Source organism: Chiloscyllium punctatum, chromosome 18 (assembly GCF_047496795.1).
Source record: "Chiloscyllium punctatum isolate Juve2018m chromosome 18, sChiPun1.3, whole genome shotgun sequence".
NCBI classification, from domain to species: Eukaryota; Metazoa; Chordata; class Chondrichthyes; order Orectolobiformes; family Hemiscylliidae; genus Chiloscyllium; species Chiloscyllium punctatum.
The window spans coordinates 39,767,611-39,792,241 of record NC_092756.1 but is presented as its reverse complement, the minus strand read 5'-3'; the positions used below and the strand labels follow the sequence as shown (position 1 = coordinate 39,792,241).

Genomic DNA, 24,631 nt, shown 5'->3' with positions numbered 1-24,631 from the left:
CGGGCAAAAGCCCTTCATCAGGAAAAAGCCAAGAGCCTGGCGAAGGACACTTGCGCGAAAAAAAATTGATTCTCCTGCTCCTGGGATGCTGCCTTACCTGATGTGGTTTTCCAGCACTCCGATCTTGAATCTGAAAATAGTCTCAGCCTATCCAGCCTTTCATTATAACACAAACCTTCCACAGACAACAAGTGCGTTTCCCTTTTGTGAACCTACTCCAGCTGAATAATATCATTCCTACAACTGGGCGACTAGAACTGGACATAATATTCCAGAAGAGGCCTCATCAATGTCCTGCAAAACTTCAACATAACGTCCCAACTACGATACACAACAGACTGAGCAATGAAGGGAAGTATTTTAAATGCCTTTGAACCATATTGTCTGTTGGTAATGCAAATTACAAGGAATTATGTACCTGCACACCGAGCTTCCCTGTTCTCCAACATAGGCAAAGCCATGCTTTTTTGTTGTACCAAAATGCAATACCTGCCATTTCTCCAGTTTGAACTCAATGTTACATTTTTCAGTACAACGACTCATTGGATTAAGATCCTTTTGAAACTTAGATACTCTTCTCCACTGTCTACAATTCTGGCGTCGCCTGCAAACCTACTAAGCATGCCTGCTGTGAGTTCCACTGTTTTCTCATAGATCAATGATTCATATTTACTTGTCGTGGCCGTGATTTAACAGTGTGCAGATCATACAACAGTTAGTCATGCAATTAACCATGAGGAAGAGAGCCGCAGACTGCAGGGAGATATCAAACAATTGGAAACAAAAATGGTGAAAGCAATTCATTCCAGGGAATTGGGTGATAATGAAGCAAAATTAAACTTCAAACCAGCTGCGGCACTCAGCTGTCTCAGCAAGATGCACTGTAGATTGCTGTTATCATAAACGGCAACAAATTTACCCTTCTACCCCGCCTTTGACCAGAAGCACTCCCAACCTCGGAATTGCTTGCTCCTCTAAACCATCATAGAAATTCCGTGCATTCTCCGGTTGCGTCACTTGAACCATCGAGTATCTCTGCAACCTAATTCCCATCTTGATTTCAAGTTGGTTATTTGCGACTGCGCCACTCAGTCCCTCTGATTCTGGGGCTAGGAACTGAGACTATGTGGCAGCACTGGTTACTGCCTTGTGTGGGGAAACTCGTGAAGTAACCGATGTTAAACTGCATTGCTATTGAAGTATACATTTCAACAATAGCTTGGTAAAACCAATGACTGCAGATGCTGGAAAACAGATTCTGGATTAGTGGTGCTGGAAGAGCACAGCAGTTCAGGCAGCATCCGAGGAGCAGTAAAATCAACGTTTCGGGCAAAAGCTCTTCATCAAGAATACAGGCAGAGAGCATGAAGAGTGGAGAGATAAGTGAGAGGAGGGTGGGGGTGGAGAAAATGTAGCATAGAGTACAATAGTTAAGTGGGGGAGGGGATGATGGTGATAGGTCGGGAGGGAGGGTGGAATGGATAGGTGGAATAGAAGATAGGAAGGTAGAACAAGTCAGAACAAGTCATGGGGTCAGTGCTGAGCTGGAAGTTTGGAAATGGGGTGAGGTGAGGGAAGGGGAAAGGAGGAAACTGTTGAAGTCCACATTGATGCCCTGGGGTTGAAGTGTTCCGAGGCGGAAGATGAGGCGTTCTTCTTCCAGGTGTCTGGTGGTGAAGGAGCGGCGGTGAAGGAGGCCCAGGAGCTCCATATCTTGGGCAGAGTGGGAGGGAGAGTTGAAATGTTGGGCCACGGGGTGGTATGGTTGAATGGGGCGGTTGTCACAGAAATGTTCCCGAAAGCGCTCTGGTAGGAGGCGCCCAGTCTCCCCAATGTACAGGAGACTGCACCGGGAGAAACTGATTCAACAAATGATATTGGTGGATGTGCAGGTAACAAAAGCTGCACTGTCCCCGCAGTCTTTGTTGTTTTGGAGAAATCTATTTATCTCAGCCTTCAACACATTAATGATGGAATCACCACAGCCACTGAGGGAACCGATGTGAAACAGTCAGCCCATTCTGAGTTCCCACATATCTGCCACTGTTCGCTCAGCACTGATATTGTGTATTTGTTGCTCTGCCTAACATTTCTTATGATACTTTGCTTATTACATGCGCTTAGCGTGTTCGTCTGTGGTTTGCTGTGATCGTACAGTGGTTAGTACTCTGCGTTGTGGCCGCAGCAACCTCGGTTCGAATCCGAGTCACGGCAGTAATTGCTCAATGTGTTCCAGGCTTTTGTGAAAAACAAAGGAATCAGTTGTTTGAAAGTTTTGATTTTCTCCAAGGTGATTTTTTTTTTCCTCCAAGCTCTGCTCGCTCACATCTCTGTGTTTCATATGTCAGAATTCAAATACACCTGTTCTCAGAGATTTCTTCCCTCCTACGATCACTAACCGAACTTTCCATGCCATACCCCCACCTCATTAATTTGGAGATGCCGGTGTTGGACTATGGAGTACAAAGTTAAAAATGACCCAACACCAGGTTATGGTCTTACAGGTTTTATTGAAGCACTAGCTTTCGGAGAGCTGCTCTTTCATCATGTGTTTGCGGAGTCATTTCCGATTTCACGAAGGCATTGCAGAATCTAATACAGACTCTCACATTGATACCGATTAGACTGTGTGGCTGTGGTCACTGTTGCTGGGTGAACGTTCCGCAACCCCACCATCGGGACCTGCAGACCATTTAGTTACCACTATTGTGAGATCAATACTCATGTAGCAGCTTTTACTGATATAGACCAGATATTATTGGGGGGTGGGGGGGAGTCCAGCTCAGGAAAATGGCACAGAACAGTTTCGGGGAAAAGCGACTTAATTGGATAAGATCAGTTTCACTACTTTTCTGCAATGTCCAAGCGCGATTACCACTGAACACTGAACTGTTACTTCAGACACCACGGACCTGGATTTGACTCTGACCATGCTAGGTGGTAGAATTGGGATTCAATAAATATCTGGAATTACGAATCTAATAACTCCTATATATGCATGTTCAATTGTTGAAAATATAACAAAACAATCTGCCGTCATTTAAGGAATGAAACTGCCATTCTTACCTGTTCGGGCCTCCATGTAACTCCAGACTCACTACAAGATGGTTGAGTCTCAACTACCCGCTGTGCAATTAGGGATAGCAATCAATACTGCCGAGCCAGCGACGCCCTCATACTGGAACAGAATAGAAAAAAAAGTTCATTCGGCCCGAGCGAGATCACTGTGTGCAGTTCTGCAATTCAGAGTACTGCATGGATGTGATCGCACTGGGAAAGTTGCAGGAGAGATTCACTGGGATATTGTCTGGGCTGAAGAGTTTCAGTTGTGAGGAGAGATTGGACAGACAATAGACAATAGACAATAGATGCAGGAGTAGGCCATTCAGCCCTTCGAGCCTGCACCGCCATTCAATATGATCATGGCTGATCATTTCCAATCAGTATCCTGTTCCAGCCTTATCTCCATAACCCTTGACTCCACTATCTTTAAGAACTCTATCCAATTCTTTCTTAAATGAATCCAGAGATTGGGCCTCCACTGCCCTCTGGGGCAGAGAATTCCACACAGCCACCACTCTCTGGGTGAAGTAGTTTCTCCTCATCTCTGTCCTAAATGGTCTACCCCGTATTTTTAAGTTGTGTCCTCTGGTTCGGCACTCCCCCATCAGCGGAAATATGTTTCCTCCTGCCAGAGTGTCCAACTGGGATTGTTTGTCGCCGAGCAGAGGAGATTGGAGAAGACATGACTGAGATGTAATAAATACTGAGGGATATGGATCGGATAGACCGAAAGAAGCCTTTGGTATTGATGGAGGGATCGAACACCGGGGCCAAGAGATTTCGGGAAAAGGCAGAAAGGTTTGAGTAGATTTGCGGAAAGGGTCAGAGAGGCGGAAATTATTCTAACCTTTAAAAAAATTGAGATGTTAATTTGTGATGCCAAAACATATAAGATTATGGGCTAAACGATGGAACTTGATTCAGGTCGTTAAGCAGTTGTGTTGGACAAGTGCGGCCAAAACAGGCTGAAGGGTCTCCTTCGATGTTGCTGTCCTGCACAGTATCGTGGTTGGTCTCCCCTCCTGTCACAGGGCTCAATTCTCCGCTGGGGGCATCGTGAATGTTTTAAGCCTGTCGCTCTGTTCCCCAGTGAAGGTTATTCATGCCTGGCTTTCCATTCTAGATGGGACATGTCTCAGCAGGGACAGTGCTGTCTGAATCAGCTGGGGAAGGACTGCAGCTCCTAGGGGGAGAGAGTGTCAGTGAAAGTGCAAACACGTAACTTCAGCCATTTGCACATTGTGTTTGTGTTGCAATGAAAACCATTATATAGAGTTGTTCCTGACTGATATGTTTATTTAAAGCAGGAGTCTGAGGAAGAAAACAGAATAAACCCATTCAGATCTGAGTGCAGAAACATTTCCAGCACAACTGCTGAGGTTGTACAGCGTAGAACCGCGTTTGGATGGATTGAATTCGGGTTGGTGGGCGCATCGTGCTTTCACTAGGTGGAGTTGCCAGTGTGTAAAGCCAATGTGATACAGATAGTGTTCAATGTGATGGTACATTTGTTCAGTGGTTCGCACTGCTCTTAAGTCTGTAGGTTAGGTGGGTTGGCCTGTAAAATTGCGCTGATGTGTCCAGGGAGTGAATTCAGTAAGTTAAGTGAGTTAGCCATGGGGAACGCAGTGATAAGGTCAGCAGTCACACGTTGCTAGGTTTTATTCCAGCAGGTTTATTTGAAATCACAAGCCAGAGTCCTGCGGGGATAGAGATGGGAGCTGGATCTGGTTGAGATGTTGTTCAGAGTCTCCCGACAGACCTGATCGACTGAACTGCACTTTCTGCATTGTAGGGAATCTGTGATTCTATCAGAGAGGACACTGCCAGCGTTTACTGGGCCGCTAAGACATTAGAGACGATGCTGACGGCGTTTAGTGGGGATGGAATTTTATTTATTTGTGTTTTGGAAAATTTGACACTGAACCAAGGAAAACCGAATGGAATTTTTCCAGCGTATTTGAGGTTTGGAGAGAGTAAATATATGGAAAATTCACTCTTTCAAGTTCGTATATTTCTGAACGTCAGGCTTTCAAATCCATCGATGTAGGACAAGTAAATGATGGGAGCAGAATTTCTGTCACTCAGAGAATCCGTTTCCAAAACATTTGGAAAGGCACATTTACAGACACACAAGCAGTGAGAGAGACAGCCTGCGGCCAGGTAAAAGTGTAAAAGTGGGGTGTGGGGGGTAGAAGGTGCGAGGAAACAGTATCTAATTTGTACGACTTCAGATGCAAAGAAATATCGGAAACGTCTGCAGCTGAGTAAGGTTCAGCAAAAAAACCTCAGAGTTTTGAAAGATTTCTATTAATATTCCATATGAAGCATTATAAATGGAACTGAGCAGATTTGGCATATTGTCATGGCAAGCTATTCCATAATGAATAGGAAGTGACCAGTCTCTTAGAGATCGATTTCCTGCTTTAACCCCATGCCTTAAAGGTTGGAGGACGATCGCCATGATGTTGGGTTCATTTGATACCCACTGAAATCTACCAAAGTAACTGAGCATCAAAACTGGCATCTTGTTTTGTAGTTTAACCTTCTGTTTTTCTCATCAGTATTTTCTTTATTCTGAAATAAATTCCGAGCAAAATTGAACACAACATTAAAAGTTCCAATCACATAAATCCAATTCACTTCCGATCATTGGAATGAACAGAATGAAGTTGCAGCAAAATTAATAAAACGAAACGAACAAAACTGCATTTCCGGGAATTTTACCCAGTTCAGGTTCAGCCATATGAGAAAGCCCATCAAGCTAAAACATCACCTTCACTTCTCTCTCCGGAAATACTTCTTCACGTGAGAGAGAAACTGTCTGAAGAAATTATGCGTCAAGACTAAATGTGCCTGTGAATGTGACGGGAATTTCATATTTGCTGGTTCGTTCTGAGACAGTTCCGACTCGGAATAAATCAAGGACAAGGTATTCCTTCCAAGGACATGGTGAATCTCTTGGATTTTGCTGGTATTATTATTCCGTCGAAAGCAGAAACATAATGGTGTGGATTCGATTCCGCTCAGGGAATTTCTTATCGCCAAAGAGCATCATATGTAATCTTGATGGGGTCACATGTGAGCCCCTTTACAATGGGCTGAAGTGGCCCAGAGGTTAAGGCGATGGGTTGCTCTTCCATTGCGCATGTGTGGATTTGAATCCTTCTCTGGCTGTTACTTCTATCAAACGCACCTGTGGTTTCCCTTTGTACCTCGCATCTTTTGGATACACTGGATGGAGAATCTTGCTTTTGCCCTTCATTGCACCGGAGATTTGTGATAAATCGGTACCTCATCAAAGTCGAAGTAAAGCAATTTGTTTCTGTTGTAAGTTACATTGGGATAATGAAAAGGAGGGCAACGTTTCTTTCCTCCTTTCATTCCATCTTGACTTTCTATGAATTTACATCGAATGAAAGGGGAACAAATAAGGAGAGATCGGGTGCAATAGTTTATCCAGTGGGATTGTGAATTTTAATGTAATACTCCACACAAAGTTCTGATCAGTATTTTAAACAGTCAATTGAATTGGAACCGCAGAAAACTTTTCCAATGAAACGAATTTTTCATTCTTTCACAACCTTTTGCTGTGTGAATCATACCACGATCCATCATCCAGCGGGATCACCAAGTTGGCAACAATATTAGATCCACCAATTTTCTTTAGCAATCACAACATCTGCACATACCCATCTGCAGTGTGCCCTGTGCCATTTGTTGTATCCAGGCCACAGCACATTTCTTGTTCATGAACTTATGAGCTTAGTTCCTGATCTGTCTGATCAGTTTGAGAAACCTTTTCTATCACTTCATCCCATCCCTCAGAATTCTAAAGATATCAATAAAATTATGCGTTAGACCAAATGATGTAGAATTGGAAATCGGCCATTCAGCCCATCAAGTCTGCTCCACCATTCAACGAACTCATGGCTGATCTGATAATCCTCAACTCCATTCTCCAGCATTGCCTCTACAAAGCTTCATCGTCTTTTTGGTTAAATATCTCTCTGGCACAGTTTGAAAATACACAACAACTCAGCCTCAACAACAATTTCGGCAAGGAGTTCCACCCATTCACTGGCCCCTGAGCAAAGAAATTACTACTCATTTCTGAATTAAATAGGCAACATCTAATTCTGAGTTCATGTCCTCTGGTGCTCTCCTCATACCAGAGGGTGAACCACCTGCCCATATCTACCCTGTCAAGATCCCATGAATATTGAACGTTTATAAATGTCAATATGTGATTATAGAGCTGTCCTCCGTCTCCTTTGTTTCCAGGAGAATACTCCCAGCCTAACCAATCATTCCACGAAGCTCCATTTTCTCCAGTGTTGAAAACATGTTCATTAATCTCTGCTGTCCCCTGCAGCAACCCGACATATTGTCAAGGCAGGTGGAGACATTTATGTGAAGAAACGGTTGAAATTTCAAGAACAGACGGGAATTCGATCTTGAAATCAGACAGCGACTGGAATCAGATTTGTCCACACAAGGACGAAATAGAGTAAGTATCATTCTGACAAATGAGAATCTAATCATATCTCATTGACATTCAAGAACCTTACTGTAAACACATTACCCAGTGTAATCGTCCATAGAGCTATTATTTCGGGGGACAAACTTATAGAAACTGGCTACATAAACACTTTGACAACAACAACATGTTCTTGAGATATTTTTTGATTATAAACTTAACTCATTGTTCCGTGAATCCTCCATCGTTTGCAAGGCGCAAATGAGACGTGGAATATAACTCTCTCCATTTGCCTCGATGGATATAACTTCAATAACACTTAAGGAACGGGACACCGTCCACGACAATGCAGTCACTTGAGTGTACCCTCTTCCAACACCTGCAATATTCATTCCCCTCACCACTGCGCAATTGCAGTAGAGTGCACCAACGATAAGATGCACTGGAGTAAGTCATTCGGGCATTTTGACAACCTTCAAAGCTGAACAGCTGTACTGACTATAAGGACAAGGTTGGAGGAAGCAACGAAACGCCACGATTTTCAATTTCCCCTCCAAGGCCCATAGCACCCTGACTTGGAAAGGAATCAGTGAGAAACTCATTGGTGAAACAGTCTTGATGGGCAAAGTTGCATACTTCAGCCTTCCATCTTTTATCATACAATTTTAAGAAAAATGTTGATTTACGCGGTGACCAGACTTGTGCTCAGTCCTTTAGCTGTTCCCTAAACTGATGGTTGCTAAAGTTCTACTATCATCCACAGCCTGTGGTCAACAATAGAAAATATCCGAAAATCCTCTCAATCAACTGACTCCCCTCAAGATTAGAGTGGTGTTGGAGAAGCACAGCAGATCCGGCAGCATCTGAGGAGCAGGAAAAACGGACGTTTCAGGCAAAACCCCTTCATCAGGAATGAGACTGGGAGCACATGGGATGGAGAGATAAATGGGAAGGGGGTGGGGCTGGGGAGAAGGTATCTCAGAGTGCTGTAAGTGGATGCAGGCGGGGGGGGGGGTGTGAACATGATATGTCAGAGAAGTAGGTGGAGTGGATAGGTAGGAATGAAGATGCACAGGTGGGACAAGTCAGGTGGACGGTGTTGAGCAGGAAGGTGGGAACTGGGGTAAGGTAGGGGGGAGGGGAAATGAGGCAACGGGTGAAGTCCAAATTGATTCCATGGGGTTGAAGGGTCCCGAGGCGGATGATGAGGCTTTCTTCCTCCAGGCATCGGGTCGTGAGGCAGTGGCGATACAGGATGCCCAGGATCCTTCATGGCGTCGGGAGAGTGGGAGGGGGAGTTGAAATGTTTGGCCATGGGGCACTGGGTTTGATTCTTGCGGGTATCCAGGAGATATTCTCTGAATTGTTGTGTGAGAACACATCTCCTCTCTCCAACTTAGAGGAGACCGCATCGGGAGGACCGTATACAAGAAATGGCATGTGTGGAAGTGCAGGAGAAACTTTGATGGATGTGGAAGCCTCCATTAGAGCCTTGGACAGAGGTGAGGAGGTAGATGTGGGTGCAGGTTTTGCAATTCCTGCAGTGACAGGGAAATTTATATTTCCCTCCCCACCCCTATCCACTTTTCACAAAGACTCTTTCCTCCATGACTACCTAGTCAAGTCCACGCCCTCTCATGACCCACTCTCCCCTCGCGGCACCTTCCACTGCCACCACAGGAATTGCAAAACCTGCACCCACATCTTCCCTCTCACATCCTTCCAAGGCTCCAATGAGCCTTCCACATCCATCAAATGTGCATGTGCATTTCCACACATGTCATTAATTGCATCTGTTGCTTGCCAAGTGGTCTCCTCTACATTGGGGCCAACAGACACATTCTCGGAGAGCGCTTCAGAGAACATGTCCAGGGCACCCGCAACATTAAACTCCAACGCCCCATGACCAAAAACATCAATTACCTCCACACCCCCCCCCGTCTCTCCCAAGGACATGCAGTTCCTGGGTCTCCTCCACTGACATTCCCTCACCACCAGACGCCAAATCTTCCACCTCCGGGCCATCAACCCCAGGGCATCAACGTGGTCTTCACCAGTTTCCTCATCTCTCCACGGCCACCTTATCCAAGTTCCAACTTTCTAACTTGGCTCCATCCTACTGACCTGTACCACCTGTCTATCTTCCTTTCTGCCTATCCGCTCCACCCTCTTCTCCGACCTATCACCTTTAACCCCATCTCTATCCACCTCTTGCATTCTCAGCTAAATTCTTCCCAGACCCAGTCCTCCCGTTTATCTCTCCACCCTCGAGGCTCCAAGCTTTATTCCTGATGAAGGGCGTTTGCCGAAACGTTATTTTTTCTGCAACTCGGATGCTGCGTGACCTGCTGTGCTTCTTCAGCACCACTCTAGTCCTGATTCTGATTTCCCGCACCTGCAGTACGCACTTCCGTCCATCTGATTCCCCTGTCCATTGATCTTGAATAGGCCGTTGATAAAGTTCCAGCATCATTTCCCTGCTCTTATATTCCCACCTGCGTTCAAGAACAGAAAGTATCTCCAACCCATCGAGACCACTTGATCCCTTGTCCAATCAACTTCAAACATTCGTGAATGCCTACTCCAATTTCTCTTTTGTTACTGTTAACAGTCACACTTTTATCATTGTTCCTCCCCAAATTCATTATCACCCACTTCACTGGACTGAATTCCTTTCAGCACATTTTCTTGCCAATTGTTTCCAATCTCCCTGCAGTCTATGGCTTTCTTCCTCATGCTTAATGACACGACTAATTGTCACATGCTTTGCAAACTGCGAAATGATGGCCACGACAAATATTTAAAAATCGTTGACCTATATGAGAAAACAATCGAATTCATCGAAGCCACGGTTCATAAGCTTGCAGAGGACAGCAGAATAGGAGACTGTAAAGAAGGTGATCTAAGATTCCAGAAGGATCTTAATCCATTGCGTCTTTCGGCTGAAAAATGTCACATGAAGTTCAATCTGGATAAATGGAAGGTATTGCATTTTGCTACATCAAATACGAGTAGGGCTTATACAATTAAAGATCGAGCGTTGCATCGTGTTGTGGAACACAGAGTCCAGGAATGCAAGTACATAATTCATTTTAGTTTGCTTCATATATACACAGAATGGTTAATAAATATCACATTGCCTTCATTGCTCAGTCCTTTGAGCGTAGGAGTTGATCCGTTATGTTGAAGTTGAATCGGACATTGGGTGATGCGTCTTCTGGAATACTGTGTCCCGTTCTTGTCGCCCAGTAATAGCAAGGAAATTATTCAGCTGGAATAGGTTTATAACAGGTATACCAGTGTATGGCTGCAGGGGAAGGTTTGTGTTATAACGAAAGGCTGGATCGTCTGAGAATATTTTCACTCGAGCACTGGAGTTTGAAAGGCGACCTGATAGAAATTTATAAATTATTGAGAGTCCGGCTCGAGTTAACTGTAACTGTCTTTTCCCCAAGGAGGGGCACTTCAAGACGAGCGGGGAATTGTTTAAAATGAAAAGAGGGGTTCAAAATAAGACACGAGAGGCTTATTTAACAGAGGATGGTTTATGTGTGCAATTCACTTCCTGAGGCAGTGATGAATGAAAGTACATTTACAATATTTACAGGATATTTGGATCGATAAATAAGTTGGAAAGTTTCAGTGTGATTAACAAAAGCTATTCGTTCATGCCTAGTACATAATTTATTGCCCAGAGGGAAGTTCAGAATCAGCCACGATAGTATGGATCTGGAGTCATATGCCAGCGAGACCAGATAAGTATGGCAGTTTCCTTCCCTATCAGGCATTATTGAATCAGATCTACAACAACTGATTCAACATCATCATTAGACTCATCAACTCTAGGTATTTATTGAAATAAAATTCCAGCATCTGCCATGCCAGGATTTGAACACGTGTCCACAGAATTATATCTGGACATTCATATTAACAATGCAGTAATAATATTACAAGGGCATTGTTAACCTGAGCCATTACAGGAGCCGTCAGATGCGACTCGTTTAGTTTGGCATTATGTGCAGTATGAGCTGGAAGGAGTGAAAGGCCTGTTTTCATGCTGCGTGAGTCTATGACTTTGACGCTATGAAACCGGCAGCTGGTTGGGATTAACAGCAGCATTGACAGTTTAATTTACCTCCGTTTGGTACATGTAATCTTGCTGGCTACGCTGGAGTTTTTATTGGCCATTGAGCCCTTCCCACACACGGGACTGTTGAACAGTCTGTCCCCAGTTTGACTGAGAAAATGAGTTTCCACTGCAGCCGGTATTTGAATTCCGCATTGCCCTGGTTTCTCTGTGATATCGGTGTCTTTGTATCTACCCAGGATAAACAATTGGTTCAAATCATGTCCACGCAGACGTAAGTCCCGTTGTCCATGTTGTGAATGTGTTTTTATTCTTCCTGATACACCCACAGGGTGTGGTTGTCGCTGGTCAGGACAGCATTTGTTGTTCATTCTGATTCGCTGCTGCCTTGCTGCACGAGAGACATGGATTCGATCCCAGTCTCGTTTGATTGTTTGCAGTTTGCACATTCTCTCTTTGCTTGTGTGAGTTTCCTCCCACAGTCAGAAGGTTTGAAGGTTACTGGGATCAGCCATGGGAAATGAAGGGAAACGGAATAGGTATGGAGTGTGGGTCTGATCGGATGTCCTTCGAAGGGATGGTGTCGACTGGAATGGGACGAACGGCCAGCCTACCCACAGTGTCGGCATTCTCGGATTAAGGGTAAGCCATGTTGTTCTGCACCTGGAGTCACAAGTAGGCAGGATTGGGTAAAGATGGTAGCATCCCCTGTATAAGGGTCATGCATGAATGGGATTGCAGGAAATTAAAGTCATATTCTTTGTTCCTGTGGTCAGGTTTCCATTCCAGGTTTTATTCGTCGAACTTTACCATTACCACTTCCGTGTCTGAGTCCCCAAAGATGACTCGTTTATTATATAACCACAACACCACCTTGTCCAGGTTGCAGAATTTACTGGGAACAAGAAGCTGCTCCTGAGCTGATGCAAACATAAGCAGCTGCTACTGCTAATGTCCAAATAGGAAAATGAAATTTCGAACGTTGCCACCCCAAATGTAAAGGTCCAACACGCTTCAGATGCGCCAATCGGCTGTATCAACAACATGTATGGCTATAATGGGGGCAAGTCTTCCCTTCCGCCCCGCTTTTGACCAGGAGCAGTCTCAACCTCGGAAATACACGCGCCCCTCTCCTGTCATTCCATCCCAACTGGATCTTCGTGGCTGCTTCACACAGTTTCCCTGATTCCGGGTCTGGAACTGGAATTAAGTGTGATTGCCTGCAGCAGTTGGTACTGCCTTGTGTGGGTAAAGTGATGGAGTAGCCGATGTTACACTATTTTTTTTTAGACTAAATCAGATTACTTACAGTGTGGAAACAGGCCCTTCGGCCCAAGAAGTCCTCACCGATGCGCAACCCACCCAGACCCATTGCCCTTTATCTAACACTAATGGCAATTTAGCATGGCCAATTCACCTAATCTGCACATTTCTGGACTGTGGGAGGAAACCGGAGCACCCAGAGGTCAACCCACACAGACAAAGGGAGAATGTGCAAACTCCACACAGTCAGCTGCCTGAGGCGGGAATTGAACCACGGTCTCTGACGCTGTGAGGCAGCAATGCTAACCACTGTGCCACCGTGCTGCCCAAATAATGTTATTAAAGCATACGTTTCAACAATATCTGGCACTGTCCCATGAGTTTGGAGAGTTTCATTAATCCCATTCTCCAATATTATTATTCGTGGAATCTCCACAGACTCTGGGGACGTGAAAGTTAAAGATTCAGCCCATTCTCAGTTCCCACATGCCTCTCATTTAGTCCTGATATTGTGTATTCTTCCTGACATTTCCTCTGCTAGCATAGCGGCAGCTGTTTGGACGTGTGGTCTGTGGAGTGCTGCAACCATTTAGTATTTCGCTTTCTGCGTTGGGATTGCTGAAACTTCGTATCGAATCTACATCACAGCGGTCAATTCTGTCAAAGTTTTACTTTTGATGAAACACGGTAAGAAATAACTCGTTTTTCCATGATAATGTTCTCCGAGGTGATGATTTGTTTTCCATCGAATTTTATTCTCTGATATTTCAGCGTTTCATGCATCAGGATTTAAACCCAAAAGTTCTCGAAGATATCCCTCCCTCCCACTCGCCCTCACTCTCTTTTCCGTCCCTCGTCCCATTTGACTAAGGCATTGCACAATCCAACATAAACATTCACGTTGATACCTTCCAGTCTATGCCATTGCACTTACTCTTGCTGGGCGACCATGCCCCAATCTCTTCATTGGCACCTTCAAATCATTCGATCCGTTTGGATATCGTGGCTGTGAGATCAATTCTCTTTTAGCAGCTTTTACTGACATGGACCAGAGATTATTGGAGCGTGAGGCTCAATAAATGGACACAGAGAATAATTGGGGAAAAGAGACTCTATTGGAAAAGATCAGCCAGGACGACTTTCTGCAATAGCCTACTGGAATTACTGCTGGATTTTAACACAAAAGGCCAGGTCACATTCTGGTGAGACGGGTTCGATTCTCACCACATCAGGCCGGTGGAAGAACAGAAATGCAAGAAATACCTCCAATTAAGGAACCGCTAAACACGTTGTCTGAAAAGGCCATCTGTTTCAATAAAGGCCTTGAGGGAAGGAATCTGCCGTCCTTAACTTCTCTGGCCTCCATGTGACTCCAGACTGCTCGGCAACATATGCTGCAGACCAACACCGCATGCTGATGCAGAATGTTTAAAAAAAAGGTTCATTTGACTCTACATAGACTATTGTCTGCAGTTCACAGGAGTCCAGGGATGGGATCACACTGGGAAAGGTGCAGGAGAGATTCACTCGGATAGTGTCTAGGCTGAAGAGAGACAGGACAAACTGGGGTTATTTTTCACGGTGCAGAGGCATTTGTGAGAAGGCATGGTTCAGATGTACAAAATAATGAGGGGTATGGATATTTAGACTGAAAGTAACGTTTCCCATCGACGGAGAATTGATCACGGGGGGTGGGCAGAAATTTAATGAGAAAGACAGAAAGGTTTAAGTACATGTGTGGAAAAGCGTTATAGGGCCGCGTGTGTTGGAATTTGCAACACTGTGTCTGTAAGGTTCAGAGAGGCAGGAACCCTGAGAACCTGAAGAAATATTCAGATGTGAATATGTTTTGCCAATAGGACAAAGCTATGGGCTAAACGATTCGAGTCGTTAAGCAGTTGTTATTGACAAATTGAGTCACAACGGGCTGAGGGGTCTCCTTTGAAACGGTTGTCCTCGGGAATATAGTGGTTAGTGTCGCCGCATGTTATGCGGGAGATAGGAGTTCAATTCCTCGCTGGGGCAGTGCAAATGTGTTAAAACTGTCGCTAATTTCTCAAATGCGGGTTATTAATGCCTGTCCTTCCATTTTCCATGTGACATGCCACAGGAAGGACAGTGCTGTCTGAATCAGCGTGGGGAAGGACTGCAGCTCCTGCCGAGACAGTGTCAGTGAAAGTACAAACACGTGACTTCTGCAACCTGCACTGTGTATCTGTATTGGAATCTAAACCATTTAATAGAAAGAAGAAGGAAGCTGAAGAAGAAACAGGGTAAACCAATTCTGATGTGAGTACATAAAGATTTTCCGCAGCATCTTGAGGAAAACTAACAAACGGCTCTGAGAAAGAGTTTCACTTTCAGAACTGTTCGTTCACAGCGGTGTTTTTGTTCCACTTAAGCACTTAAGAAATTGAATAACAATTTAACTGAAGACTTGAGACGACGAGTCACGTGCTGGAAACTGTGTTTACAAACGAGATGTTTGATGACTGATAATGATGCAATAGGCTGAAGGGCCATTCGCCATGCTTTTAAAAACACAATGACTGTCATTTTTCAACTGAACCAATAAGTCAAAAACAAAGTCACCAAGAAAATTTGCAAACCTTGCATATGTCTTCCTTCGTGTGAAAGTGTTCAAATTCAGCTCTCTCACTGCTATTTCCCAACGTTGATTTCCAGTCAGGGAAAAATATTTAATGTTCCTTCTGAAAGTCGTAAATTGAACATGAATTCCTGACATTATAAAATAGCAAAGATATCAGTGCTGTCAGAGTCAGTGAGAATTTCATATCGGAGATGAATTCCAATGGAAATAAATGTTGAAAGTAGTTGCCTTTGCCTGCTCAGACTCAGTACGACAAAAATAATGCTTACTGAAACATTTAGGTTTTTTTTCAAGGATTTAATAAGTTGAATGCACAAAGGTTGGTTCTGTGACAAGAATGCCTTGGATTGAATGACTTGTAGATGCAGATTTTGGACTAGGGTATGCAAATTTGAAAATCACAAAACACCAGGTTATAGTCCAGCAGGTTAAATTGGAATTACTAGCTTTCAGACTGCTGCTCATTCATCAGGTGGTTGTGCAGTACACAGTTGTAAGACACAGAATTTAAAGCACAAGTTTACAGTGTGATATAACTGAAAGTGTACGTTGAAAAATACCTTCATTGTTTCCTAAGTTTCCCATCTGTTATAATAACCATGATGGCTTCACTTCTTTCATTTGTAAAGCGCAAAACTTTTTATTATAAAGTTGCATTCTCATGTGAGCTTTAAGAATTGGTGTCAGCCCCCGTGTGCTGTTGTCTGTTCCATAATGTTTAGACTGATTCTAATTTTATAAAATGAGTTAACAGAGATTGACATGGATTCATGCACTTTTTGATCAAAGTGCAATGTAATTTTGCAAGTACAAATTCACCCCACAAACGTATATATGCGTGTGTGTGTGTGTGAGTGTGTGTGTGTGTGTCGGAGGGTCGCTGTGTGTAGATAGGGCATTGGGATCACCTGTACTGTGACATGAACCCAAGGTCACAGTTGTGGCCATCCCCATTGATTCCAAAATTTGCTATCAGCCTCTGCTCGGGCACATTTAGCTTCTGCCTGTGTCGAAGTCTGCCTTGGAGGATTGTCACCTGAATGTCCGAGGTTGAATGTCCTGGAACACGGAAGTGCTCTCCAGCTGCGAAGGGGCACAAATGTCTGTGATTGATGTGCAGTTCCATTCATCTTTTGCTGTACCCTTTGCTCGGTTTCACCAATGTACCGTGCCTCAAAACATCATTGCCTACAGCGTGGTATTTTTTTTTTGATCAGGTTACTGACAGAGTCGTAACAGGCCCTTCGGTTCAACAGGTCCACACCAACCCGCCGAAGTGCAACCCACGCAGATCCATTCCCATACACGTCACACTCCGGGCAATTTAATATGGCCACTTCACCTAACCTGCACATTTTTGGGATGTGGGGGCAAACCGGAGCACCCCCCCCCCCACACACACACACACACACTCTGGGAGAATGCGCAAACTCCACACAGTCAGTCGCCTTAAGCGGGAATTAAACCTGGGTCTCTGGCGCTGTGAGGCAGCAGTGCTCACCATTGTGCTGAGATTAGCGTCAGCCTAAACATTATGGCACGGACACAGCACACAGGGACTAACACCTTCAAAATAATATCGGGGCTGACACTAACTGTTAAAGTTCAACTGAGAATGTGACTTTCAAAAACGTTTTGCAAATTACATAAGAAAGAATTGAAGCTAACATGGTCATTCTAACAGATAGAAGATTTAACAAACAATCAAGATATTTTTCAATGCATAATTTCAATTACATCACACTGTAAACTTTTACGATAAGTTCTGTATCTTATAACTGTTGTACTCCACGAACACCTGATAGATGAGCAGCCCTCCAAAAGCTAATGCTTCCAATTTAACCTGTTGGACTATGACCTGGTGTTGTATGATTTATAACTTCGTATTAGAATACGGATCTCACAATTAAAACAGAGATGAAGAAGCATTTATTCTCTCTGACAGTTCTGGATCAGTGGACTTTCTTGTAGCAGAAGGCTGTTGAGGAAGTGTCATTAGGTGTAATGAGGCTGAGATCGGCAGATCTTCAAACTGCAAAGACATTAAGCGTTATGGGGAAAGGTAAGAAAGTGCAGTTCAAGGTTATCAGATCAGACATGAAACCATTCAATAGCGGAGCAGACTTAATGGTCTGAATGGTGTCTTTCTGTTCCTAAAATTGTTGGCCTTAATATGAAACTGCAAAACCGACCTGAGTAAAACGTGCCAAATTAAAAAAACGTGGTCCCCCCGGAACACTGAACCGAGGTGCAATGAACAAAGAACAACACAAATGGCAGATAATATGAGTAATTGATATGGAGTGGTCAGTACACCAAGATAAACAGGAAAACCGATATTCAGTATCGACATTGAACCTGGCCCCACGAAATATGTAGTTAACTCTCACAAACCACCATTCCCCTTCCATTTTAGTGACGCCCCCTCCGTTCTTGATTTAAACTGATTGAACGTCAGGCAATTGCAGCTGACGTTGCTGATGCGGAACTGAAACATACAGGGAAGCGGTTCTGACTGCTGCACAACATCATTCTGCTTCGAAAGATCAGGCAGTATTTCACATCGATTATTGTAAATGTTAACATTTAACAAGCCATGACAGTGAAAGCATTAAATCCTCATCACTATACTTCCAGGGAAGATTTCTGTTAACACCACCCTGGACATCATGAGATTCATCATTCTTTTCTCCCATCCTTCGGTGCATGATGCCCTCGGCTCTTTTCCAGTCTTGTTGTTTGCCTTACAACATTGAGGCTAACCAATCATCTGTTGCATTGAAGTTTCTAATGTATGAGACCTTATCTCTGAGCTGGCAATGTGCTGGCTCAGTGGTGATAACACTGACCTTGTAAACCAGAAAAGTGTTTGAAATATCCCATTCCTGTTTTTCAGTGCAAGAACTTGAGGAAAACCGTTCGGCAGGACAGGAAATAGCGGGCGTGAGCAACGATCTAGTTTTGCTGCAAGAACGAGGTGAGGCAGAAAAACTACAGAGTAATGGGGAAACAATGGGCAAGGAACACTGGGACGGGAGGGGCTGAATGTTTCCTTTCTTTGCAGTAACCAGACACTGGTGTTGAAGTCTGAAATTGGACAATATCAGCCAAGCGGGCGAAATCTTACTTTCTGTTTTCTCCCGAGGCCTGTTTCACTCTTGTGGAAATGTGTCTGCGTGCTTCAGTGCTTGGGTAAAAATGGGCTTCAGTTCCCCGACTGGGTGTGAACTTATTTTCCCCATCTCAAACTTCCATCCCATTTATTGCATCTTACAAGATTAAGACGTTCCAGGGTAATTAGCATTGAGATGAACACGTGAACATCAGAGTTTACAAGGTTACAGACCAGGTGCTGGGAAGGGAGATGATGGGACCCATTTCTGTGCTGTAAACATTTGATAATTCATTCATGTTTGAGGGGAAACATATCTGCAGTGACATAATTTTTAAAACTGTGTTATGAAGAAACGGTGCAACAGTTTCTGCCCTCATCCCGAGTGGTCTAGTGGTTCGTATTCGGCGCCTTCACTGAGTGGCGTGGGTTTCATTACCGTTCAGGAAATCAGGACTTCTGTTCCTGACGCAGAGAGAGCAGGCCTACCAGGAATCTGTTTACTGCCTTAGATCAGTCACTACCCCAGCCCTTTAAAAAAGGGAAAAGTGCCTTCCTCCTCTCTGTGCAGTCGGACAGTTCATCCTTCATTCTCCTCTGAGTCCACTTCCCAAAGAGTTTCAAAATACTGTCAAAACTGAGTCTCAGCTATTTCTTTTCTGTGCTTTACATACACAGGAGCTGCAGCGATTGAATGGGTTGGTTTCTGCAAATGAAACGTACCTATGAACAATGTGCGTTGCTCTTTCAGGATTGTCTTCTCTGACAGCGCTGGGACATGACTGTTGTTTTCTATGATATCGAAGTGCCAGTGTTTGAGTTGGGTAGAGAAAGTTAAAAATTACACAACATCAGGGCATAGTCCAGCAGATTTATTTGGAAGCACGAGCTTTCAGGGAGCCGTTCCTTCATCTGGTTGGTGTTTTTCTGCCGAAACTTGACGTATGTGTCAACATGCGCAATCTTGGAAGATCATCTGGACTTTAACCGATCGTTCGTGGTGTCGAAGGTACCCCTGACTTGGAAGTGTTGGTGTTGGACTGGGGTGGACAAATTTGAAAATCACGCAAAGTCAGATTGGAGTCCAACAGTTGTCAACCATCTGACGAAGAAGCTGTTGCTTCCAAATACGCCTGTTCGATGCAACTTGGTGCTGTGGGATTTTTAACTCTGATTGTCCTTGGTAATGTTTATCTTATCGAAGACAGTGAAATAATTTTCGTTCGTAGAGATGAAAATTCCAAATATTATCCACCTCAGTGTAACAAATAAAATTAGCTTGGATGTGCTGTGAATATCCACAACGCTCTTGCGCCAATTAAATTTCGAACCGATAACCATCTGATCCATAGCCAGGTATATGAATGGTTGTAACACTGGCCAGATGCACAGCTGAGATTTTACATTCTGCAGAGCTGTGGTGTTACCAAGGACATGAGCAATAACAGTAACATTCCCAAGGTGAACAAAAATCAAAGATAATCACCATCAATTATTCACTTCAAGTTCTCCTCAAATAAAACTACCATTCACAATCTGATCAGCCAATCAACGAGGTCACTGTTGATCGAGGAAACTTCAACTTATTTTACTGCGTTTCCACTATAATTCGAGGTAAACTCCAGCCTAATGACAATATCGCATTTCCCACAATTTTCAGATTTAGATTGCGTCAATGAGCTCTTATATTTGCTGGAAATAAGTAACATGAAATGAGTGAAAAAGTCCTTTTGGTCATGTAATCCAGTGTATAGTCGGTCAGAAAAGAAAAGTCAAAGACCTGAAACATCACTCGCATTTCTTTCTGTATTAGTGCGTTTTCCTGAGTTGAATATTTGCAGGACTTGTCTTGAATATCTAAAGAATTTTTTTTTCCCGCGACAGATTCTTCGCAAATCAATTACCATCTGAGGTGTTGAAACTTGTTTTACTTCAGATTAAATTGGTTTAACATCCTTTCCCCCAGCCTAATATCCCAATACTCCCGCCTCTTCCATGTATATACAAGCTGCACCAGGTGAGATTGCAGCTCCCAACGTGACGTTCCATTGCTCCTTGCTGCTCCATGTCAATAGAAGCTGCTGCAAGTAAGATTGGAGCTCCCAGACTGATGTCCCAATGCCCCCTGGTGCTCCATGTCATTAAATGCTGCTCCAGGTGAGAGTGGAGCTCCCAGACTGATCTCGCAATGCTCCCTGGTCCATGTCAAATGAGGCTGCTCCAAATGAGATTGGATCTCGCAGTCTGATGTCCCAATGCTCTCTGCTGCTCCATGTCATGAAAAGCTGCTCCAGATGAGGGTGGAGCTCTCAGACTGATCTCGCAAAGCTCCCTGGTCCATGTCAAAAGATGCTGCTCCAAATGAGGTTGGATCTCGCAGTCTGATGTCCCGATGCTCCCTGCTGGTCCATGTTAATAAAAGCAGCTCCATGTGTTGGTTGGACCTCCCAGTCTGATGTCACAATGCTCCCTGGGCCATGTCTACAGACGCTGCTCCAGATGAGGTGGGAGCTCCCATCCCTGACAGCTCCCTCACCTCTATACCATCATAGAATTAATGCCCACTGACCATTTCCACCACTGGAGCCATTGGTGGAATATCCGCCCCATGATACCCGAATCTTATTTTTCATCACCACCGAATCATACTAAAATTCTTCCTTTCTTAAACCTTATTGAGCATGTGCATATTGCAGTCAATCCGAAGTAAGATAATGGTGTTAATTGACGTAAGTTCAATAAAAATTACATCTTAGTTTTCATGTTAAGTAACTGCTACTTAAAAAGGACAATGTTTGTAATGAAATGACAGTTTTATTCCGTGTGAGTGAACGTGATTTGTATTATTTAAATTGAACTTGTTCGCTGTGTAAAATGATGAAGTAGATCTCAATTTCAAAACAAAATTGGTATTGTTGTCATCCACCTTGAAATGTGGTCATAGAGATGTACAGCATTGAAACAGACCCTTCAGTCCAATCTGCCCATGCCGACGAGATGTCCCAACCCAATCTAGTCGCACCCGCCAGCACCCGGCCCATATCCCTCCACACCCTTCCTCTTCATATTCCCATTCAAAGCCTCTTAAATGTTGCAATTGTACCAGCCACCACATCCTCTGGTAGCTCATTCCATACACCTACCACCGTCTGTGTGAAAACGTTGTCCCTTAGGTCTCTTTTATATCTTTCCCCTCTCACACTAAACCTATGCCCTCTAAGTCTGGACTCCCTGATTCCAGGGAAAATACTTTGTCCATTTATCGTATCCATGCCCCTCATAATTTCGTAAACATCTATAAGGACAGCCCTCAGCCTCCAATGCCCCAGAGGAAACAGCTCCAGCCTGTTCAGACTCTCCCTAACGCTCAAATCCTGCAACCCTGGCAACATTCTTGGAAATCCTTTCCGAACCCTTTCAAGTTTCACAATATCTTTCCAACAGACAGGAGACCAGAATTGCACCCAATATTCCAACATGGCCTAACCAATGCCCTGTATAGCCGCAGCATGTCCTCCCAACTCCTGCACTTCAATATTTTGAACAATAAAGGAAAGCATGGCAAAGGCCTTCTTCCCTTCCGATCTACCTGCGACTCGACTTTCAAGGAGCTATGAACCTGCACTCCAAGGTCTCTTTCTTCAGCAACATTCCCAAGCCCTTATCCTTATTTGTATAAGTCCTGCCAAGATTTGCTTTCCCAAAATGCAGCACCTTACATTTATGCGAATAAAACTGCATCTACCATTTCTTAGCCCATTGGCCCATCTGGCCAGATCCTGTTGTAATCTGAGGTTACCCTCTTCGTTGTGCACTACACCAACAATTTTGGTGTCATCTCTAACTTACTAACTGTACCTCTTATGCTAATATCCAAATCATTTATGTAAATTATAAGAAGTAGAGGACACAGCACCGATCGCTGTGGCACTCCACTGGTCACAGGCTTCCAGTCTGAAAAACAACGCTCCACTGGCACCCTCAGTTGTCTACCTTTGAGCTAGTTCTGTATCTAAGTGGTTGGTTCTCCCTTTATTCCATCTAACCTTCCTATTCAGTCCTCCTTGAAGTCCATATAGATCACATCTTCTACTCTGCCCTCATCAATCTTCTTTGTTACATCTTCAAAAAACACAATCAAGTTTGTGAGACTTGGTTTTCCATGAAAGCCATGTTAGGTATTAGAACGAAACGTCTGTTAATGACATTCGTTACAAGACACTTTAGATGTTTATGCAGCATTAATCTGTGGTTATTGATCCACAGTTTACGTTCACTTCCTGGAGTTAACATGCTGACTTCTCCCGTTGTTCATAGTTGAATGTGATGCATCCAGTGTGTGCATAACGAGAGGGAGCTTGCTTCCCACATCTTGTGTTGATCTGTGTCTTATATCCAACCTTCATCAATGGCAAGAGCAAGGGGGAAAGGTCGAGATCAATGTGTAAGTCTGTCCATGCCAATCACGGCACCCACATCGGCAATTCTCTACTGTGCATTCACAGCCAGTTTTCTGTGCCGCTACACCCACCCCCTGCACCTTTTGAAATATCTCTATTATTTTGTGGTGTCTCTCTGTGCTCTTATCACCAAGATGAATCACTTCTACCCAACCTGCTTCAGATTTCATGTGACAAAACACTCATTAAGAATCCCAGAGCATTAAAGATGCACATCGCATCTCTCGTTATTTGGTTTCCCTGGATCTCTTTCATAAGATTAATGTTCACAGCAAATTGACTTGGAAAAGAAAATCGCGTTCCTTTTCATTATCCCATTTCAGTCTAAATTTCGTTAAGTTCAGGCATCAGTCTCAAATTATTCTTTGAGGTTTTCTCATCCGGTCGATGCAGATAAACTAACCATTGGAGTTCCAATTCCAATAAGACAGTGTGATAATCCGAAAATAGCGACGAGAGTGGGATTCGAACCCACGCGTGCAGAGCACAATGGATTAGCAGACCATCGCCTTAACCTCTCGGCCACCTCGTCGCATATGCATGAGAAGATATGACATAATCTCCCAGACCATCACAATCTCATCACCTTTGGGGAATCTCCCATTCACAGCCTTCAACCTCATTGTCTCTGAACCCCACACTGCCCGATTCTCCCTCCTTCCTAAGACCTGCTGTCTCCTCCTGCGCCTGTTTGACCCAACTCATCTCTTCCTACCTCAACACCCTCCTGTCTCCCCAGTCCAGGAAATTCTCAGCTACGTTTGTGACACCACCTATGTACTTCATCTCAATAAAGACTTTTATTTCCCTGGTCGACAACGCGTCATCTTCACCTTCGACATCCAGTCCCTCTCCACATCCATCTGCCATGACGAAAGTCTCCAAACCCTCTGTTTCTTCATCTCGCCCCATCCCAACCAGTGCCCTTCCACCGATACCCTCATCCAGCTGGCTGAACTGGTCCTCACCCTCAACAACTTTTCCTTCCAATCCTACCACTTCCTCCAAACCAAAGGGGTAGTCATGGGCACCCACATATCACCGAGCTATGCCTGCCTGCCTGTTTGTCAGATATGTGGAATTATCCGTCTTTCGCAGTTACTCTGGCACCTCTCTCCACTTGTTCCTCTCCTCACCAACCGACACCTTTCACCCCGACCTCAAATTCACCTGGAACTTCTTGGCAACTCCCTTCCATTTGTGGAATGACCAATGACAGACATATATTACAACCCCACCGAATCCCACAGCTAACAATACGACACCTCCTCCCACCCCACCTCGTGTAAAAACAGAATCACTTATTCCTAATTCCTCGGCCTCTCGTGCATTTTTTCCCAGGATGACCAATTCCACCTCAGAAAGTCCAAGTTGGTCTCCATCCCACGTGTTTGACGATGCCCGCCAGTGCATCTCCTGCACTTCACTCACAACCGCCCTTAAACCGCACCCCTCCCGCAACAAGGACAGAATCACATGGTCCTCAACTTTCACCCCACCAAACTCAGCATAAATCATATAAGACTTCTGCAATCTCCAAACAGACCCCACTGTC

The 24,631-nt window shown here is 44.2% G+C and overlaps 2 non-coding genes across 2 annotated transcripts; one reads left to right on the top strand and one right to left on the bottom strand.

Annotated features, from left to right (window-relative positions):
- The first annotated feature begins 2,142 nt into the window (after positions 1-2,142).
- trnah-gug (transfer RNA histidin (anticodon GUG)) lies at positions 2,143-2,214 on the top strand. The gene has a single exon. It is a non-coding gene; the product is annotated as a tRNA-His (tRNA).
- A 21,312-nt stretch (positions 2,215-23,526) lies between these two features.
- On the bottom strand, positions 23,527-23,608 carry trnas-gcu (transfer RNA serine (anticodon GCU)). The gene has a single exon. It is a non-coding gene; the product is annotated as a tRNA-Ser (tRNA).
- Positions 23,609-24,631: the final 1,023 nt, after the last annotated feature.